The sequence below is a fragment of the Ctenopharyngodon idella genome, chromosome 11 (assembly GCF_019924925.1).
Source record: "Ctenopharyngodon idella isolate HZGC_01 chromosome 11, HZGC01, whole genome shotgun sequence".
In the NCBI taxonomy this organism is placed as follows: domain Eukaryota; kingdom Metazoa; phylum Chordata; class Actinopteri; order Cypriniformes; family Xenocyprididae; genus Ctenopharyngodon; species Ctenopharyngodon idella.
Window position 1 is genome coordinate 9,754,120 of NC_067230.1, and position 8,420 is coordinate 9,762,539.

The 8,420-nt window shown below is 45.3% G+C and overlaps 1 long non-coding RNA gene across 1 annotated transcript; it reads left to right on the forward strand.

The window, feature by feature from the left end:
* Nucleotides 1-5,688: 5,688 nt before the first annotated feature.
* LOC127522932 (uncharacterized) lies at nucleotides 5,689-8,420 on the forward strand. The gene is made up of 2 exons (XR_007932775.1): nucleotides 5,689-7,263; nucleotides 7,635-8,420. It is a non-coding gene; the product is annotated as an uncharacterized LOC127522932 (long non-coding RNA).

Here is an 8,420-nt window from a genome sequence, read left to right on the forward strand (position 1 = left end):
TCAACTGCAACTTCGTTGCGCTCTCAGCAAATGAATGAAAATTATTTATAAATTTCTAAAGTAAATTGAAAAGAAAATGTATTTACTTGTTTTATTTTGGTTAATGCTTGAGGAGCTGGCACATGTACAACAGATGTCTGTTACAGAGACAAAGAAGGAGGATATTAAGAAGAACAAAGTTTAAAACAAAAACAAGCTTGAAACTTCTTACATTTAAACACATCTTTGCCTGTATGTACATCTGCCGATGCCGCCATTTTTTTTTTTTTTTTTTTTTTTTAAATAAATGACGGTTGTTAACAGCGACACAAAGAATTTTGGACTATCTGCAGCAGCGAATGATACACCTCATGCATCCTCTAAATTCCTGTGAAAGAAGGTCGCATTCGCAGTGTCTTACTATTCTGAAATGATACAGCCTCAATGACGTATATGCAACCATTGAATGCGACCTCCGGAAGATGCAGCCTTCGAAATGAGACACAGCCATAGTGATCTTCGATGCTCCCTTATTTTTACTGTGCATTGTGGGCATTTCAGTGCACTAGAAGGATTTTGAGATTGAGACAGTCCTTAAAATGGTCAACTCCCTGATCAGTGCCCTGACTATTGAACTAGGGAGCTGATTGAGATGCACCCTGGTATGCCTAGTAAGACCTTGATTAGCTGGTTCAGGTGTGTTTAATTGGGGTTGGAGCTAAACTTTGCAGGACAATGGCCCTCCAGGAGCAGAACTGGACACCCCTGAGTTAAGCAGACACAATAGGGCTTTTCACACTTGAATAGTTAACCCTGGGTCATTGTAAACCCCTGGCAAATAGAATCCTGGGTTCCCTTTCGATATTACACTCGTACTGCGTCGTCTGCCTTTAGGCAAGACGCAACAAGGAAACTCCTGTTTTCACCAATTTCTGAAGTCTTTTTCAATCATGCAGTAAAACTGCATGGCCATTGGTTCGTGGAGTTCAAGTAAACGAACCAATTACAGCACAGCAGAACGGGCGGGGTATCGGGCTATATAAGCAGCCATCTCACCTTGGCAAACTAATTCATTCTCTTTCAGTGACGCAGATCACATCCCTTCACTTTATCCGAGACTTGAAGCCACCTTCAACTGCAAGCAGCTGGAATTCGCCGCTGATCAGCTCGCTGCTCTGCAGCAGCAAGATCAGCTCGTCCTCTCCTCTGCTCGCCACTCTCAAGCAGCTCGCCGCTCATGAGCAGCCTGCAGCTTTGTTAAGCTTGCATCCTGGTGTTTTGCAGCAGTCGGACCAACTCGCAATGACAGCGCTTGCGTCAGCGCTCCCCCTGCCACGGTCTGGCGAATATAACATGCCGCGCTTGCTCTTCATCAGTTGATCACACCATTCACAAGCCGCCTTCAGTGTCCTAGAGCACCTGTTTCAGCTCATCCAGCCTGCCGTTTTCTGTCAGGTGCGCAAGGAGCTTAATTTTACTAAAGCACATTCTCACTGGTGTTTGTTTCGAAATGCAGTGAGTTTCTGAGTGCATCACTTGCCGGCCACACCCCCGCAAGCCGCCTCCATTGAAGATGGACGCGCTCACCGTGAGAGCGCGAGTCTTGCCTCGCGGCATTCACAGACCGCTTCTCTGAAGACGGCTCTTCCCCTTGACCTCCACTGTTCTTTTTATCTCTGGCTTGAGAAAAAAGAACAATGCAATCACAAAACTGATTGAATAGGGCTAGGTGAGCTCACGCCTGTCTATTGCCATGTGTCTCATCCTCCCGGCAGCAAGGGGATTCCCCAGCTATGCACGCTATGAGAGCAAGCATAGTACTGACAGCAGTCAGCTGAATGCAGTGCTAACAGCTCGTTAATGTATGACGTTCTCCCTTATAACTAAATGGAGACTCATATAACTGTTTTGTCTAAAGAGCTTTCTTCATGAATTTTTATGCTACCTAACACCCCGTTCTGTTCCGGGTGCTGGAGACAACGTATTTGTTAGCACTGGGCCCGCTCAAGTTCCCGCGCCCATGCAATTAATTGCTGTCATAGCAACCAGATTACGAGTGTTGGGTCCCCTCGCAGTGACCCATCACCTTGCCACACGGGCCGAGGCCTGGCTGGCCATCCCTGGAGTGTCAAAATGGGTATTGGGTGTAAAAAATCGAGGTTATGTTCCAGTTTGCTCAAAGGGACCCGTTATTCAACGGAGTGGTCCAAACCTCTGTAGAGAGCAAGGACGTGCACGTCCTGCACTCTGAGGTAAACACTATGCTGGCAAAAGGAGCCATAGAAGTGGTTCCCCCGACATTGAGCGAGTCAGGCTTCTAGAGCCGATACTTCCTCGTTCCAAAAAAGGATGGAGGTCTCAGACCCATCCTCGACCTCAGATGCTTGATTTGGGCCCTAATAAAGCGCTCATTCAAAATTATCACTGGTTCTTTTCCCTGGATCTGAAAGATGCTTACACATTCAGACAGCCCTCCATCACAGATGATTCTTGAGATTCGCCTTCAAAGGGGTGGTCCTTCCGTTTGGGCTACTTCTGGCTCCCCGCTCTTTTACGAAGTGCATGAATGTGGCTCTCTCCCCTCTGAGACAGATGGGCATATGCATACTCAATTACCTCGATGACTGGCTCATTCAGGCCCAGCCGGAGGTGAAGCTGCTGTCACACAGGTCCCTCCTCCTCAGCCACTTAGAGTGCTTGGAGCTCAGGGTCAGTTTTCCCAAGAGCTCATTATCACCCAGCCAACGTATCTCATTTGGGGATAATTCTCGCCAGAGCGATCCCTGGCCATTCAGCAGCTTGTGGAAACTTTTACGCCCGGAACCTCTCTGCCCCTCAGAGCATTTCAGAAAATGCTAGGTCTCATGAGCTCAGCATCACCAGCCCTGCAATTGGGTTTACTCTGTATGTGCCCACTGCAGTTCTGGCTGAAACCGCGGGTCCCACCCCAAGCCTGGCAGCACGGTCGTTGCTTGCTCAAGGTGAACCAGGCGTGCGTTGCAACCCTGGCTCCTTGGATGAACCTCCGCTGGTTTAAACAGGGTGTGGCTGTAGGGACTATGTGCAAGAGGAAAGTCATTTTCACAGATGCCTCCAAGATGGGCTGGGGACATCCCTAGCTCTCCAGTCTTTCCTTCCTCTCCTGGCGGGACACCATGTCTTGGTCAGATCAGACAACATGACAGTGGTGTCCTACATAAATCGCCACTGTGGGCTCTCGTCCAAGCCCCTCTTCGCTCTAGACATGTTGTCCCAGAACAACCTTCCCTCGGAGGAATGGTCGTTCCTCCTTCCCAGGATGATCAGGAGTTGAACCTAGTCTGTTCAATCAGGGCCCTGAGGGCCTACCTTGATCGTTCTGCCTCTTTTTCGCCAGTCAGAACAACTTTTTGTCTGCTTCGGTGGCCGCATGAAAGGTCTTATGGTCACGAAGCCCAGGTTGTCCAGATGGATAGTCGGTGCTATAGTGCTCACTTACTCCTCCTTAGGCCTGCAATGTCCTATAGGTGTTAAAACGCACTCCACAAGAGGCATGGCCTCTTCTTTGGGAATGGTCCACTGGCGTGTCCATCGTGGAAATCTGTGAGGTGGCCGGCTGGGCCTCGCCGTCCACGTTTTTATACGCCGTCCAGGTTTTATAACCTAGACGTTCCTGCGTTGCAAACGCAGGTTCTCTCTGCATAAGTCTCACCAATGTGACCAGCTTATGAACCTTGTCTGACCAAGTCCGGGTAGTTATGTATTTTTCTGTTCCCTATATATGCTCTAGGCCCCATGGGGTTCCTAGGCTGTATGGGAATGGGAGGATGACTACAGTGTCCCCCAGTGCATTATACTATGTGCATCCGCTGCAAGCCCTTCTTAGTGCTCCGCTCGAATGCTCTGTCATCCCCCTTCATAGTATGGCGATGCAGTATGAGTGTAGTATCGAAAGGGAACGTACTCGGTTACTAACGTAATACGGAACGAGTACTGCGTACTTTAACATGCTATTCGTAGGACGTCTCATGTCATCGCTTCAGTCGAATTAAATCAGTTTGCCAAGGTGAGATGGCCGCTTATATAGCCCGATACCCCGCCCATTCTGGCGGGCTCGAGCGGGCTCGCTCACCATTGGCTCGCACTGCTCTGCTGTGCTGTCATTGGTTCGTTTACTTGAACTCCACGAACCAATGGCCATGCAGTTTCACTGCGTGATTGAAAAAGGATTCAGAAATCGGTGAAAACAGGAGTTTCCCTGTTGCGTCTGTTACGCAGTACTCGTTCCTATCTAAGGGAACCGAGGGTACGTTAGTAACCGAGTACGTTATCTTTATTCACGTTTCATACTGCTCATACTATACCCGGGGTTAACAGTTAATCCTTGGTATTCATAAGCTACTGTTTCACACTGCACATTCCTAAACCCCGGGTTAAAGTCCTTATCTGCATACTTGCGGTGTCATTAGGTGTGTTCGACATTGGCTGCGGCTGGATGCAACCGATCGGCGAGAGTAGCCGCATAGAGACAGGGAGGAGCTGAAAACGGAGACGTGAAGTCAGACACTTTCTGCTTCTCGTAGTGATGCTCGTGCTGCATTTGCATACTTTATCACAGCTGAACTGAAATAAATGCAATATTTGACTAGTACACTGATGTTTCAGAGACATTTTCATTCAATACTTTATGTACTGCTTACAGCGTCTGTTTTTACAAGAATAAAGTTCAACACAAGCATATATTATTTAATTACCAATGTAGTGGGGTCTACGTTTTTTATCAGTTTTATTTTGATAAACATGACACAATATAACATTGCGACTACATGAAAAGAGCTTAAACTGTTATAAAAATACAGATTTGTGAGCATTAGTGGAACTGAAGGCATGACAATAAACACGAAACACATGTGATTGTTGTCATGCGTGAATCTGGCCAATCGTGAAACAGCTGTGTCGTCATCAGAGCTTGTGCAGCTCCTCTTGAGAAACTGCACCAAAGAACTTATACCAAAGAGTATAGAACCCAAGAGGCAAAACTCTGATGCTTTTTGGGTAACAGCCACTAGGTGGTGCTTCGGTAGCGCAGTTGCCATTTTGGGGTGAAAATGCCAACTGGACAATAGAATCCATCACATCTTACGCGCCCAAAATCGCAGAATCTCACAGCCAAATCTACGGAGCCCCGCACATGACATGCAAGAAAAAAAATTAAACCGTGCGCACGATTTACTAATTCGTTCCTTTGATTTACTAAATTGTGCGCACGATTTACTATTTCGTTCCCTCTATTTATAAATCATGCGCATGGTACTGTTTATGTTGTGTAAATAGATACTTCCTGCATGAGAGTCTGCATTTTCCTACACAGCAAAATCCCCAGAGTTAAATCAGCTCTGCTCAGAGAACATATGGTCCCTCTCTACATAGAGTTAAAATAACACTGCAACAGAGTTAAAGTTAATGAGATAATATACTTTTTGTGGAGTTGTTTATTCAGATCTTGAGAGATTTAATGTCTTTTATCTTCAGTTGATTTCATCTAAGGCTGTGGCTGGAAGTCATTTGTAGTAATTCTATTTCTCTTCAGTGATTCTGCTTGTTAACAGCAGGTGTTCATCACTAATGCTCAATCATAACTTAATCACTTAATTATCTCATTAACTTTAACTCTGCTTCAGTGTTACTTTAACAATGTTTAGAGAGGGACCATATGTAGTCTGAGCAGAGTTGATTTAACTCTGGGGATTTTGCTGTGTACATAATGAGAAACAACTTGTTTCTAAGTTGGTGATAAATGCTCTTATCATACTCTAATCACAGAAGTAACAAGAAAAGTGCGTGACAAATCTTTAGATATAAACTGTAAATATGGAAAACAATATGTAAACAATGTTTGTGTGGATCTTGCATTAAAATATTAATATGAGCAAACTTGGTCATATAATTTTAGAATGGCATGATGATAATAAACTAAACAATAAATGTGAATCAAAAACGATTAAACACAACGTTAAACGTTAAACACAAAATTCTGCAGGTCCTAGAATGAGTGAAGATAGAGTGTAGTCAGGCAACTAGCCTATTGTTTACAAATCCAATACACTTTCAACATTTTACAGAAATGACAAAAATATTTAAAATATAAAAGTGTAGTAATATCATTACTATGTATACTATTCAGCAGCTATTATTCTTAAACTATACACATGTAACTGATGGTAGCATAAATATCAAACATATAATATATGGCTCAGGGTAATATCAATCCTGTTTTCATCATGCTTGTAGAGGTACCTACACTGTTTAATAGTTTGGAAAGATTGTAATGTTTTGAAATACAAAGCACAATGTCTGTTAATAAGACAATTCCAATTAAATATTGTTAATCTGTCGTTTTTATGTCTAAGGGGATGCTGGGGTGCTCTATTTAAGTAAAGCACAATTCATACAAAAACATCAGTGTTATACTGTTGTCATGTATCCTGCGCCTGCTGTTTACGTCTACTCACCACCAGAGGTCACCCGTTCACCATTAAGACTTTTTCAAGGCACACACAGTTACAGGTTTCTTCGGACTACATTTCCCATGTTCCATTGCCCTAATCACTTCCACACCTGTAGTCTATCACAGGGACTATAAAGCACTGACTCGCAAGCTCACCGACTGCTGAGTATTGTTAGCATTTCTCACTGTCTAGCTGATAGCAACTTTATGGAGCCTATCCTAGTGTTCATAGTCTAGTCTAGTCTAGTCTAGTCTAGTCTTGCTTTTGGTTGTTTGCCCTGTGTTTTGATCCTTGCCTGGTTTCCCATGTTTTTGCCTATCCTCTGCCTTCCCTGGATTCTTGCTTGCTTTGGATTACTTTTCTCGTCTTGCCCTGTTAGGATACTGTTTGCCCCATGCCTGGACCCTAGCCTGGATATCTGGATTACCCTCTAGCCTTGCCTTTTGGATTACATTCTTCGGTTGTTGACCCTCACCTGTTCCTGGGATGCTCTTTGTCTTGCCCAAATCATGCCTGTTTGACTCTGTTTGACCCCTGCCTGTTCTGAACATGTTTTTGTAAATTAAAAGCTTTTGCATATGGATCCGCACGCCTCTTGTCACAGTCCCTCTGTAATTGTGATGCACTCTCAGCTGATGAACTCTCGTCCTGTCCTGAATCAGCCATGGAGGCTGTTTGTGAACATTCATCTTGTCTTGAACCGGCCGAGGATGCCATCTATGAACTGCCAACCTGTTCTGGACTGGCCAAGCAGGCCATCTATGAACTCCCGCCCAGTCCTGAACCAACCACAGAGGTCATAAATGAACCTTTTCCCTGTACCATCTCAACTAATGGACCTGAATACAAATTGTCAGTCTGTCCGGTTTTGTTTCTGAGTTTTCTGCCAGTCCAGTTTTCCTCAATGAGTCTGAGTGTGAATTGTCAGTCAGTCTAGTTTCAGTCAATGCTTGTGATTCTGAACTGTCTTCCTATTGTTTTTCCCAATGAGTCTGATTTTGAACTGCCTATCCGCCTAGTTACCATTCATGAATCTGATTTTGAACTGTCTGTCTATCCAGTCACTTCTCAAGGAGATTCTGATCGAACTGCATTGCATTTCCTGCCTCGGCCCTTGGGGCCGTGAATACATTGTCTCTCTGTGTCTTATGTCTCAGTTTTCCCTAGGTCTCAGTCTTTGCCATGGGTCCCTGATCCGTCTGCTCTGCCGGGGTGGTATTCTGCCCTGCTCTGGTGGTCTTCTGCTCTGCTGTGGTGATTTTCTACGTCATTTGCTCTGCCGTGGTGGTCTTCAGTCCCGCTCTGGTCTTACATCACACCTGCTCCATTGAGGTGCTCTTCAGCCTCGACTGCACTGCTGTGGTGGTCATCTGCTCCGCCGCAGAGGTCTTCAGCCCTGACTGCACTGCTGTGGAGGTCATCTGCTCTGCCATGGAGGTTTTCAAGCCCGTCCCAGGGGGGCACTCTGTCACGTATTCTGCGCCTGCTGTTTACGTCTACTCACCACCAGAGGTCACCCGTTCACCATTAAGACTTTTTCAAGGCACACACAGTTACAGGTTAATTCGGACTACATTTCCCATGTTCCATTGCCCTAATCATTCCACACCTGTAGTCTATCACAGGGACTATAAAGCACTGACTCACAAGCTCACCGGCTGCCAAGTATTGTTAGCATTTATCACTGTCTAGCAGATAGCAACTTTACAGAGTCTAGTCTAGTCTAGTCTAGTCTAGTCGCCCTGTGTTTTGATCCTTGCCTGGTTTCCCATGGACCCTAGCCTGGATATTTGGATTACCCTCTAGCCTTGCCCTTTGGATTACGTTCTTCGGTTGTTGACCCTCGCCTGTGCCTGGAATGCTTTGTCTTGCCCAAATCATGCCTGTTTGACTCCGTTTGACCCCTGCCTGTTCTTAACATGTTTTTGTAAATTAAAAGCTCTTTCATATGGA